At 35.6% G+C, this 14,017-nt stretch overlaps 1 long non-coding RNA gene across 1 annotated transcript; it reads left to right on the top strand.

Annotated features, from left to right (window-relative positions):
* The first annotated feature begins 6,739 nt into the window (after positions 1-6,739).
* Positions 6,740-11,280, top strand: LOC112703226 (uncharacterized). Its single transcript, XR_003154519.3, has 4 exons — positions 6,740-7,258; positions 7,354-7,481; positions 7,719-7,910; positions 10,961-11,280. It is a non-coding gene; the product is annotated as an uncharacterized lncRNA (long non-coding RNA).
* The last annotated feature ends 2,737 nt before the right edge of the window (positions 11,281-14,017 follow it).

The following is a 14,017-nucleotide window of genomic DNA, read 5'->3' as shown; positions in this document are numbered from 1 at the left end:
CACAACGGCCCAAATAAAACCAGCAATAGCCAATACGACAACATAAAGCAAAAGAGGAAGGTGTTCGGTACAACCAAAGGGCGCCCCATAATAGGCCCCAGAATAAACAAGATACAAAATAAAAGCAAAAGAAGTCGGGAAGTGCCCAAGGCGCTCAAAGAATATCAACAATCTTCCCACCCTCCACCGTCTTCATCGCACCAACTTGAGAAAGGTCAAGATCGGGAGCCAGCACTACCACCTGCAGCTTTATCCCTTCCTCAGTTAGCTTAACGGCCTTACAAACCCCCGTGGCAAGCACCTTGTTCCTTTTTTTTAGGGCAGCCATCTCCCGAGAAGCAGCCTCTGCTGAGCTCTCTGCCAACTTTAGCTTCTCTTCCAACTCCTCGACCATCTTCTTCATCTTAGCAGTCTCACCACGGGAGGTGTTCAGATCTTTCATCAAGGCCATATCCTGATCCACCAGCCTGTTGATCACTTTGGCATCCTCCTCAGCTTTCTTCTCCTGCTCGGTCAACTTCGTCTTCAGAGACTCCTCCCGAGACCGTGAGTCTGTTAGATCCTTTTGGAAGTTCTGAAGTTTTACCTCCATAGCATGATAGTTGCGCAAGACAGGCTCCACCTTCTTGGCGATAGTAGCAGCTCGGAGAAGACTACAGTAGATCCACAGCGCCTGCCCAGAAAGGTCGGCCTCATGGAAAAACTCCTCGGTGCCAAGTAACAACTGGGACTCAATGAAACCCCCAGCATCAAAGTTTTTCTCCATAACTGAGAGCGCTTTCCCGGTATCTCGCTTCCTTTTCTTAGGATTACCCTCGACCCTCAGCTCATCATCACCAAAACCAAAATTCTCTTCCAAAGTTTCCGTCCCCACACCATCGGACCCAGCAACCTTCTCGGGAGGAACAACTTTCTCCCGGAAGAGCCTAGTCGGCCCTGTCTGCCTGACCACTAGCCTCCCCGGCTTCTCCGTGCTCCTGACTTAATACGGGGGTCGCCGGGGAGTCATCCTCACCCTCTTCGTTCCCCTTGATAAGACTCATCAAGTCAGCCAGAGTCTTCTTCCCACCAGCCATGGAAACTGCAAACAAAGGAAAAGGAAAAAGGCGTCAACAACAGAGAAAGCAAGAAATATGAAAGCTCAAAAGAAAAGGAATCCACCAACATACGACCGACCGGCCTCCCGATCCCCCATAACCATGCAAGGATTAAGATTTCTCTCCACAAAAATTGCCAACAAAATATCGGCAATATTACGATCCTCTAAACTCAACCAATCATAAGAAACTTTTATTAAATAGTCGGACCCTGTTCCAAAACTCCAATAGGTCGGGATCCGCCTCTCTCCCTCGGTAGTTAACCAGAAGGGCTGGTGACCTTCAATGGGCCTGACCTTGAAAAAAGTATACCTAGAATCGTGAAACGAATCCTCAAATAGGCCGAAGATCCGACGACCTTGTTGGGCCCTAAAAGACATATATCCCTTTTTTGCCTTCTGACGAGAGGGATTTGTGAGAAGAAAGAGGTAAAGAAAGACATTTACAGAAACCAGCAGCTCCAGGAACTCGCAAACTATCTCGAAGCAGCGAATGGTAACCCAGCTGTTCGGATGTAATTGCGACGGGGTGACATCACAGCGGTTTAGCAAACCCATGACGAAGGGGGAGAAGGGTAGGCAAACCCCCAAAGTCGTAAACATGGGTTCATAAACCCACTTCCAATCGACAACTCGGGGAGCCGCCAAATTTTTCTGGCAAACGCGCTCCCTACCAGCAGGAATATAAGCTTGGTAGAGTGCCTCCTCGGGACCACCTCCACACAACAGACCCGCCTGGCACAAATTTTGGAGACCCTCCTTCGTAACTTGGGAAGAGGTGTCCCTCACATCGGAAGACACCCAAGCATAACGGTCAACAAAATTGGCTAGCGGTCGCTAAGCCTGATTCGAGAGAACGGAACGCTCATCCATACCTACAGTGGGGGCACCACTCAGTCAGAACGGGAGGTCGGGATCCCACAAAAAGCAAAAACAAACTAAACTTCCTCAAATCATTCCCTTCGAAGTAACTCAACACTAGACCCAGAACTTAAAAACAAATCCGTAGAAAACCCCAGTGGCACCCCCTCTAAGAAAGAAAAGCAAAACAAAGAAACCCAGGAACACAAGCCAAAATACATAAAAACTGGAAATAAGTAACCTAAAAGGGGATAAAAGCCAGGAAAGCTTACCAGAAGAGGCAGAATCTGCAAGAAGCAAAAAACAACGGCAGGAAGCAAGAATGCTTGAAGTAGCAGCAAGAAGCAGAAGTAGCAGAAGCAACAGCGGGATGGAAGAATGAAAATATGAAGGGAAGGAAAAGTAAAGGGAAGAGGAGGTTACGAAATAAAAGTGAAAGGGGAAAAGTGTAACCGCCGAGGAAGAACGCCAAAGGGCAGGGGCATATTTGCCATTTCACCCAAAATTTCAAATCAATGAAAAGATGGGCTTTTAATGCCCATCACCAAAACCAAGAAAGCAACGCAAAGGCCGAAGCGAATATGCGTGAGGGACACGAAACGCCACCAATGAGTTCCCGAAAAAGAAGAAAAGCCCGCCGCCTTGGCAAACAAGACAAACACGCCCAACCACGAGCTCTAGACCTCGAGACTGGCGCGTTGGGGGCACTGTTACGGACTACCAAAGTCCAGCCCAAGAAATCGCCGGGTCGGGGCACTATCCCACCCAGACCCAAAACACCAACAAAACGGCTCCCTGGGTCGTCCTCAAACACCCGACCCGAGGCCCGACCGACTTGCCATCCAAAACGCGCTACCACTCGGGTCGATGCCCTCAGGGTCGGTACGCGACGTCCCGACCCGGAGTACGGGACGACCCGCTCACGTGGAAAGCGATAGCTCGCATCATCAATGGGCCTAACCATTAATAAACCCACCCAACACAGTAAATAAGGGGAGAGGACAGCTCTCCCCCCAAGGTACGTCACATCCTTACCTAATTCTGCCACCCCCAGTACAGACTCTGACTTGAGCGTCGGAGTGTCCTTACAGGTGGCCACTCCCCCCTACTCCACTCAGCCTCTGACGTCACCAGCACACTCAGCTTCCCTCGCTCCGCACCCGTTCGGGATTTTCCTCTCACCAGCTCATCACCCACCGACAACCCGAGATAACCAGGTAACAAACACCTTATTTCTTTAAGTTCGTTTTTAGGATAAGTCTAACCGTAATCCATCTCTTTGACATTTCTCTTAATTAGACGACCAGTACTCTTGTACCACTTCTATTGCTGTCCAATAGCACACTAAAGCTTCCACTATCAAAGTATTTAAATTTTAAAACTACACAATTCTATTGATTGTTGGGATGTGAATTCTATTAGACTATCTCATTTTGTGAATTGTGATAGAAAGCATAAATAACTCGTTAAATGAAATTATTTAATTTAAAATAACACATCTCAATAAAAATATAATAATTGAACTCAATATTATTTGTTTATATTTAGCTAAAAACACATTAAAATTATAAAAATATTATTTTTATACTAAAATTAGCCAACAATGTATTTGTGTATAAATATAGTATAATTTAATTTATTTTTAATGTATATTTATATTCCAACATGTATTTTTTTTATTGCTGATTAATTTTGGTACACACGTAATATAATTATTAAAATTATTATTAATAGAAGTTTCAAAAATTTCTTTTAATATATACAAAGAAAATACATTAAAAACTTAGATTTTATGATTTGGATTTATCTATCTTGTATCATGCATATTAAGTTTATAAATTAAGAAAATTGTTATTGAAAATATAAAAACAATTAATTTTTTAATATATTTATTTTGTATTCATTAAATGAAAATATTTAAAATTTTTCACTAATGATAAACTTATCATATTCACTTATGACACATGTTAGCTAACTCCTTGTGAATTTTATATGTAAACTTTTTTAATTAATAATCTTGTAACACATGTTAACTAAATCTTGCACCATTCAATTATGGAGACATGGCATTAGAAATTGGATCATCCAAGTATTATTAGGAATAAACCCACTACCATAGTATCATAAATAAGTGAATCTTAAATTCCAACCCACTTCTCAAATATTTATTATTTGTTAGAAAAATTTGAAGAGGTAACGAGAAGACATAATACTACAAAAAATAGAGATATAAATGCTGAAGGGTCTTTAATATGAACCACCCCTCAAGGGTATCACTACCTAATCACAAATGCATTATGGTAAAAGTGTTAAAAATAGTAACAAAAATGGTTCTAAATTTCTAATTTTATTGAGTCCTGAAAAGGACAACTCGGTGTTTAACTTTCATAGGACAAAAAATTTTTGGTCTCTTTACTCAGTTGAATCATCTAACCTGATTTTGTGACCTCGTGAATAGCATTAGCTACATATCTAACATTATTAGTATTAAGACCAGCCATACTATAATAATCAGAGAAAAAGTTAACACACAACTTAGCATAGAATTGGTTTAACTTTGTATATAAAATGAATATCAGACGAGTTATCTTATTCGATCATTACGAGTCATGTAAATAAAAAATTCGCTCGTCATACGATTAACTTGTTCAGATGTCAACCAACTATAGCAGAACATGCCAATCTACAAAAGCAAACAATAGATGAATTGTGAAAAAAGAGAAAATATATTAAAAAATTCAATCTTCAATTGACTAATATTAGTCAAATTTTCTTTTCTTAATTCTAAAAGTTCTAATTTTTTGAAGGATTTAGTGTATAAAGTATATAATTTAGAATTTAAAATTAAAGGTTCATAATTTAAAATTTAGAATTTAAAATAAATAAAATAATTTTAAAAAAATTAATTAATGTTGGCTAAAAAAAAGTTGGCTCCCTAATATTGCTGGTGAGAAAAATACAATTGCTTTAAAAAGGATAAATTATATTAAACTCTGTTGAGATTAAACAATATTACAATTTGGACATGAACCTCTCTATTTAAAAGGGTATACACTAATCACTTTCCTGAGATTCAAGTTATATAACACCCAATACAAATGGGTGACATGCTACCATGTATAGATATTAATCTCATGCAATGTTGGTTTAATTTATCGCAATAACCTGTAAAGATAACATCTATATAAGTCATCACAACTACCACCAAATCTTTTTTTTACCAAAGATAGAAAGACTCGAACCCGCAACCTCTTATATAAATATAAAAAAACTATACCATTTGAGTTATAACTCATTAACTACCACCAAATCTTTATATTTGTCAATAATTTGTGTTTTTATGTCAGAATTTTTGACATGTCTTTTATTCCGATTATTACTTACAAGTAATATTTTAACTCTAATTATATTTACATAGTCGATCCTAAATCTAAAAAAAAAAGAAGACGGTTGTGTTAGACATTTCGCGACCAATTTAAACTTTGTTGAATTTCTATGCATGGACAAGACGCAATAAAGATTATCAAAAAATTAAGATTATTCATGTAATATTTTCACTAACGAGTAATAAGTGCTGCAACCCTTGAAGAGTTTTAATTTTTTTTCAGACATTCAATATTATTGAAAATATTAAATCGTACATTTAATTGAAGAGTACCTTACCAAGCTAGGAGCATTCCTTAGCAAAATTATTTAAATTATATTCTAAAACTGCTTACATATAGAAACATGGTCAGTAACAAAAGTTCAATGTAAATCGTAGCTAACATTTTTTCCAGGAAGAAGAGTTAGAGAGAAAGAGAGCATATTTAACAAAATACTCAAGACACAACAAATATTGTATTGAAATAGTTTACTAATTCTTTTCAAGTATTTTCATTTTGCACGATCTAGTACCACAATGCATTTGTATTTCACAAATAAATATGAAAGCATGTGTATATAGGAGCATTCTACCTTAACTTCTTCAAGCCATAAATTCTTCAATTTTGGGTCACCAAGAACAGTTGAAACTATAAGTGTTCCATGAACAGGTGGATTACTATACATTGGTCTAACAAGTAGCTGCAATTGACTTTTTACTACCACAGCTTGTTTCTCATCTTCACAAAGTACGCTGCAACAACTTAAGAATATGAGTTCTATCCTTTGATGAATGTCATTGAAAGTTAATCCAAGGTTTCAAGATTAGAAATTTTCAATGTTTAAACACATTTTAGATGATTCTATTTTTATAGAAAGTGAAATATATTAAATAATAAGGGAATATATGGAAGACCAAGATTCTTTCCACATGGCATTTCAAAATTGTTAGTTTCACTTCTACTTATGTTTATCAAGTAAATGTTCTTTTAGTGAATTACCATGTTGGTAATTCCGTTGGTCATCTGAAATAAACTTGAACTAATTGAGGAGACAATATCATAATAATCATGTCAGATCTTGTGCCTTAATTTTTATGACTCTGCTTCAAGCAGAAAGCTAAGAAGGAGGCCAAAATTTACAAAAGATAAACTACGAAAATCAATTTAACAAAAAACTTAAATTGAAGTACGAAATATATGTTATGTACTAAAAGAATGATCACAGTTCAATATATCTTTCTTCCTAACTACAATGAAAGCCATTGAGAGTGTTATAGCATTTTTTGTGCTTAGTGTAATAGCCTACTTACAAAAGCAAGATTAAAGATAAATATAAAATTACCTAAGACACCCTACTCGCTGGCCATACAGTCTCATATTTTTTGCATATGACTATGCAAGTCCTAACAAATGGACCATCCTCAAGAAAAATCTTAATGGCCTTCGCATCTCACTCTGGATCACCGCTTGCAAAACCTAGATCATAAGTTATAATAGTTTTATGGGCATATCTTGTACAATTCATACAAAAACAGGGCCTGATTTAGTTGCTATAAATCCCTTCAAGAAAGTTTCTCTTAATGGTAATGATTATATTGAAGCCTACAAGCATAAAAGAATCAAAAAGGCCTATTTTAAATAAAATAAGAAAGAATAATAGAAAGAGATAAGAGGAATAAGAAATGAAAGGCAAAGTAAGAACAAGTCTTCAATTACAAATAGTGGACAGCGTTGCGCGTCTCTCTTCAATGAATTTCTCTGAGGCAGTAACCACTTCAATTGGAGAACTCATTTGATTCTCAAAACTAGCTTTGTTTCTAGCCTTTCATACATCTCAACACAGACAAGCTAGCAGGTCTATTTTTCTCTCTCCACCATGACCACTACGTAGGGACGCTGATGAAGCTTCCTACCATGCTCAAAAGTTTAAGAACTGGTGAGTAAAAATTGACACTTGGAAGTTGCTTTGTTGCCAATATTTTTTTTATTCAGGACATTGAGTGATATAATGATTGATTGTTTCTTTCACAGATTGGCATCTTTGACAGATTGAATTTGTTGCGGGAAACCTTCGGTGCAGTTGTGAAAGAATAGGGAGTCGTTCGTGCAAGCACTTCCAAATAAAAATCTAAACCTTGTGAGAGATTTTTCATTTTCAGGTATCCTTCCAGACTAAATTATTCTGGTTCTGGTTTAGGTTCACATCTAGGTAGGAATGATAAAATTGAAATGCAACACAGTAACCAGAAGCAATATCATATAATTGTGACTTGTTTAAAGCCCATCTTAAGACATCTTCACCCTCACCCAGTTTGATTGTTTCAATTCGGTCATAATGGAGGGGAAAAGAGTTCTTGTAGGAGGTGTTAATTCCATTCCCTATTCTCTGTTGGTAGATCTTTGATATAGGCAACTTGAAAGGACTGCATGTGAGATGCCATAATTGGAAGAATACTCATGGGATAAGAAAGATGCAGCCACACGTCTGAAAAAATATGAATTGAAGTTCCAGAACTAACTCTTTAATGGAGGCCCTTTCCAACTACTTTTTGGCCCTCCAACATATATACTGTGCCATCCCCAAGAAGGTATGTTCCCTGCTTCTGCATACATAATATTATCATATCTATATTATTTATCTCTGTATATATGGGCTAGGATAGTCTGTGATTTTATTGTGATTCTCCAAAACTACTTCCTAATAGAGCTAGATTTTAAGCTCTGAGATCTTTAAACCCGAGACCCCTATCCTTCTTTGGTTGAGTTATCTGCTCGCCTATAACCCTCAGGAGAACTTGCCTGCTTCCAGCTAACTATAGATTCCGTTGCCATCCATTCACCTTTTTCGTTACTTTCTCCTTGATTTCACTAAAAGTTTTTCTCTTAAATTTCTAGACAAGAGAAGGAAGCCCCAAATAGTTATTCTGAGCTCCAATGTGAGTGATATTTAATCTATCTGCTATATGTGTCCGAATCTGAGGAGGGGTGTTGTTGTTGAAAAAGAGTGACTTGTTGACCACTAACGCCTTCATATGAATTGAGCAAGTTCAAAATATTTTCATAATTCTCGTCTGAGACCTTATAAAATAGGATAGACTCATCAACAAATAAAAAGTGGTTTATAATAAGACATTGTCGATTAATCTGAATTCTCGGGATCTATCTGTTTTGTTCTATTTTGTGTAGCAAGAAAAAAAATCTTCTGCACAGAAAAAGAAAAGATAGAAAAAGAGCGTCACCCTGTAAAACTAAGTTAATTAATAAATAATTAACTCATAAATTAGAATTTATTCTAAAAAATAAGAAATCTGATTTTTTTATGGTTTGATATGATAGAGAAAATTAAAACAAGAATTTTGACACTAATTTTAAAGAATTCGATCCAAAATTAGGACAAACGGATCGAACCGGACGATCCGGGCATGTATTGGGCCCAAGGCCCAACCCACTCCACTCACACTTAATGATTCAGCACACCTCCTCTCCCTCCATTGGCATTTCACATTGGAAACTTGAAGAGAAGGGGGAGAGCTTCTAAAACACAAACCCTCACCTTTCAAATTTCAATCCTTGATAACTTTTGATCCGAAACTCCGATCGCCACACTGTTTGCGGCCACGCGACCACAGCGTCAAGCTTCACAAAGGCGATAATATTTTTCAAGAGGTAAGCCATGTTTTCCTTCCAGTTTTTTCAGCCCTTGATTTCGAAAATCTTGAGTGAAATATTGAGATTTTGAGCTCTTTGAGGTTATATGATCCAATTAGCTTGAGGGGAAGGCTTAATCTCACCCCTTTGATCCTTGGATATGGTAAGATTCTCAATTCTAAGTGAAATACTTGAATTATTGTGATTAGTTGTTAAGTTGGTATATGTGGATGTATGTTATGTATATTAGGCAATATATGTATGTAAGTGGATTGAAGTTTGATGGAGATTTTGCGAGCTTGAAGTGGATTGCAAGCTAAAAATCTGTTTTTAGAGGTGTTGAGTCTTTAAAGTTGAGATGATGATTGGTAATTATAAGTCTTTAAAGTCTGTATATTTGATGTTGTATATTGAATATTGGAAAATTGGAAGTACTGGGTTGGAATTTGATGAAAATGGAGAATTGATAAGATGATAAATGTGTATTGTATATCGTTAAATTTGAAATATGATTTGAGAGTGGCTTGATGCTGAATGGCTAAGTTTTGGTCAGTTTTAAAAAAGGTTGGAATTGGTTTGTGTTGAAAAATGGAGGTTTTGTAAAGTTTTAGGAAAATCATATTTTTGGCCAACTTTGACGAAGGATAACTTGGTGTTCAGACTTCTGATTTATTTCAAATTTGTTTAGAAAGAAAACTTGTTCCAAGATGTTTAAGCCTTTCGAAGAACGGAGGAAAAATATTTTAAAATGAGAAAGTTATGCTCGATCAAAATTTGTTGTACAAGCTAAAAATTTTGGACTTAGCAACTTTTTGGAGCTGCTGCATTGTATGCGTACGCATACATTTCCATACGTGGGCATGCGCTTCTGTTTGGTGCATTTGCATACGCAAAAAGGGAACTGCGTACGCGAAATGGGACAAAATGCACCGTCACGCATACGCATACGCGACATGGTCCAAACGCGCGCTCACGCGTACGCGTGACCCTGTTTTCAGAAAAAATGAGTTTTGTATTTTAAAACCAAATTTCAAACCTCTAAACCTCTATTTTCATGCTTTTAACCTTAGATCTTAGTAGTAAACCTAGTAATGAGATGAAACTCGAAAAGATGAGGTATCTTAGGGGTGAAGTAAGGTTGGAAGGTGTGTGTTAATTTATATATGTGATGCCATAACTATGATGAATGATTGTGAAATGATTACGTATGATTGTGAATGAATGTGATTATTGAGACTTTGTTCATGATGAGAATGTATGAGTTTCTCTCTGTTGTAAGGTGCGTCAGGCACTATATCCCATTAGTATGATGAGCACTATATCCCAAAAGCGTGGCATGGCGGGTGCTATATCCTAAGAGTGTGGGAGCACCTTACCCCAAGAGCGAGCGTGGCATGGCAGGTGCTATATCTCAAGAGTGTGGGAGCACTTTGTCCCAAGAAATGCGATGGGCACTATATCCCGAGAGTGTGACAAACACTATATCCCAAGAGTGTGGAGACATAAAGAGACGATGTTCGGGTTAGCTGCCGGGTGTGTTGGGTTCTGGCAAGTAACCAACACGTGAGCTCATGGCTAGTAGAAAAGACATGCATCATACGCATCTGTTTGTTTTGTTTGAGTTTGCATTATTTGGGATTGCCTTTGAGAAATTACTATACTTACTTGCTATATGATTTTCTTGCTGTACCTGCCTTCTACCTGTGTTTGCTTTGCTTGTTTTATTTATCTGTGTGGTTCTATCAGAATTTCGGAGGATTGGAGGAAAGGCGATGATTTTAAGGGTTAAGTTAGAATTGAAAAAAGTTAGAACTCTTTAGATACCTTGCCTTATTTTATGATCTTAAATATTGGTTTTAAGTTTAAATTTATTGTCGGTAGTTCTAGGATTGCCTTCAACTTTTTCAGAACATTATATGTTAGATATGTGGGCACTGTTACCATGCTGAGAAACTCCAGTTCTCACCTATGTGGATTTTGTGATTTTCAGATGCAGGTCAGGCGGCACCTCGCTGAGGCATGCTGGAAGCTTCTGATTAGCAAAGATCCTTATCTTTTGGGGCTCTAATTGGTTATATGTATTTATTTAGATACTTATTATCTCCACTTCTATATATATGATGTATTAACTTCCACTTAGAGGTTATTTTGGAGAAACAGGTTCTGTAACTTTATATTTTGAGTTTTCTATATGTTTGTATGTATATATATACTTATGTGCTCGAGCCGGTTTATCTTCGCGAGCCAAGTCTTGAGTTTTGTTATCTGTATTTTGGAACTCTTAGAGTACAATCTTGTTAGCTTGATTTATCTTGTTTCGTTTACTTTATTGCTTCGTGAATTTTGCGCTTTTTGTTTTACTGAATCTTGTTTTATCCCTTTTTCTTCAAAGGCTCCTAGCATAAAATATCCTTGCTATATTATATAAATGTATTTTTTTAGAGGTCGTAGCACCTCGTCACCTATATTTTACATACTAGATATAAAGCTCTGTGTGGTAGGGTGTTACACACACTGCCATATGCCCTTTTCTGGCTTGAAGAAGCCAAAGGATTGATCTTCCATAACAATAAAATAAAAAATAGTTGACACAAATTCACAAATCCAATCAATCAATTTTACTCCAAAACCTAGTTTGTCTATAATTAACCATAAAAATCTACATTCGACTCCGTCGTACACTTTGCTCATATCTAACTTGACAACCATTTCGGTCTTCAGACCATTTTTCTTGTTTTTAAGATAATGCATGCATTCATGTGCTATTAGAATTTTATCAAAGATAAGCCTTCCTTTTATAAAAGCACTTTGACTAGGGCTTATCACTAAATGTATTAATTTTTGTAGTCTATGAACCAGAACTTTAGAAATAATTTTATACATAACTGTAGATAGACTTATTAGGCGTACCTGAGTGCTAGCATCAGTAATCTTTGTGATCAAGCAAATCTGAGTATGGTTGAAACTCTTAAGAAATTTTTCCTCTAAAAAAACTCCGAACAACCCTGAAAATATCCTCTCTTACAATGTCCCAATACTTCTGAAAAAATCTGGCAGTCATATCATCATCTCCTGAAGTACTCTGAGGATGGACATTGAAGATGGCTCATTTTACTTCCTTCATAGATACTGATCTTTGCAGCCACTACAAGAATTTGACAGATTAGCGACGAATTTTTGCGAGAAATATTTTTTATCACTAATCTGTCACTAACTTTCGAGGAAATAGTGATGCACTAACGACAAAATTAATGAGCGGTCACAAAATATCCGAACTTGAGAAAAGCGACTAATTAGCGAGAAATTTACGAGTAAGTTTGTTTCTCGCAAATTCAGTTTCATAGCTAAAAAAAGAGTGAGAAAAATTTCTTCGCTAATTTGTCACAAAATAATTAGCGAGTGACAATGTTCTAGCAAATCAGTCACTTAGAAGTTCAATCGAATAAAAAAAAATAGCGAGGGATACTATTGTCACTATTCCGTCGCTAAATAAACTTTGTGCGAAAAGGCTAATTAGTGAGGAACAATGTTACTAGCTAATCCGTCACAAAGAGTTGTAATGCATTTTGCGATGGACAAATTCCTAGCTAATTTGTCACCAAAGTTTTTATTTTTAGCAAGCAACAAGTTTCTCGCTAATTTGTCGCATAATATTGTAAAAATTCAAAATTAGGGTAGCGACAGAAAACAGTCGTCGCTAACTCGTCGCAACGGAAAATCATTCAGCTAGGAAAGTGTTCCTTGCTAATTAGTCGCTAAAGAGAAAATACAGATATTGAATGCCTAGGACGTAAGTAGTGAGAAATTTGCGACCGTTTAACAACTGACACACTTCATTCGCTGATTTCAAGTCGCTGATTAGCGAGCGAAATACATTTGTCACTAAGTTGTCGCAAGTTTAATTTAGTGAGCGACTTGGCAACGGCAATATTGCTGCAAAGCAAAAGCTATATCCTACCTATTTTGTAGCAAATTACCCGCTAATCTCGTTGGAAATCCATCGCAGAGTTATAACAAATCCAAAGTTAACCGAGAGAATGTTAGAAGTAACTGGTCGCAATTGAGTCACTAATCAAAAGCTTATTTAGTGAGGAATTAGCGACTGCTTAACAACTGATAGACTTTCCTCAGTGATTTCAAGTTGCTACTAATTTGTGAGGAAACACGTTAGTCCTTATTCCGTCACTACTTTAACTAGTGGTTCACGTGCCTGTTCAACCACGTTTCTATTGAGTTTAAAAAATTAATTTTATATTTTTATTTTTAAAATTATAATTTTAATATTAATAATTAAAAATAAATTATAAAAAAGATTAAATACCTTAAATTATTTAACATGTAAAATATATAAAATAAATAAAATTAAATTAAAAAACAAGATTTAAAAAATATTTTGTTGTTATCGTGTGTAACAAAATCAATATAAACACTTACTAATATTATATAAAGATTAGTTATTTATAAATATTATTAAAATTATTTATTTTCTCAATCCTGTTTAATTAGAAACAAATTTAAAAATTTATATCCAAATTATCCTTTATCTCCATCCATAATTCTAATAGCTAAAAAAATATATTTCTTCAATCTTATCTTGAATATATTTAATTTTTTTAATTTTATTATTTTTTAAAATTATTAATTTTTATTTTTATTATATCATCTCAGTATATTATACACTATCATTTTCTCTTATTTTTCTTTAACATGTATAATTATTATTGTCTTGATTAGTATAACTGTCATCTTAAAAATTGGTCAAAAATATAATTATCAATTAATTTTCTTTTCTTTGTCTTACAGTTACCTTTTTTTATTTTACACATAACTTCTATCTTTGTTGTCTTTTTTCTTATTTTGTTGAGTACATATAGTACTCTTTTCTATCTTTCTTATATTTAGTGAAAAAAATAATGATAGATATGTGTACAGAAGATGATAAAAAAAATATAATGAAAATAAAAATTAAAAAATTTGAATAAATAATGAAACTAAAGATGATGTAAGATATTAAATCTAAAATTAAAAGAAAAAAATTTTAACAATT

The sequence above is a fragment of the Arachis hypogaea genome, chromosome 7 (assembly GCF_003086295.3).
Source record: "Arachis hypogaea cultivar Tifrunner chromosome 7, arahy.Tifrunner.gnm2.J5K5, whole genome shotgun sequence".
Lineage (NCBI taxonomy): Eukaryota > Viridiplantae > Streptophyta > Magnoliopsida > Fabales > Fabaceae > Arachis > Arachis hypogaea.
Note: the sequence above shows the minus strand (reverse complement) of the source record. Positions and strands in the feature narration are given on the sequence as shown.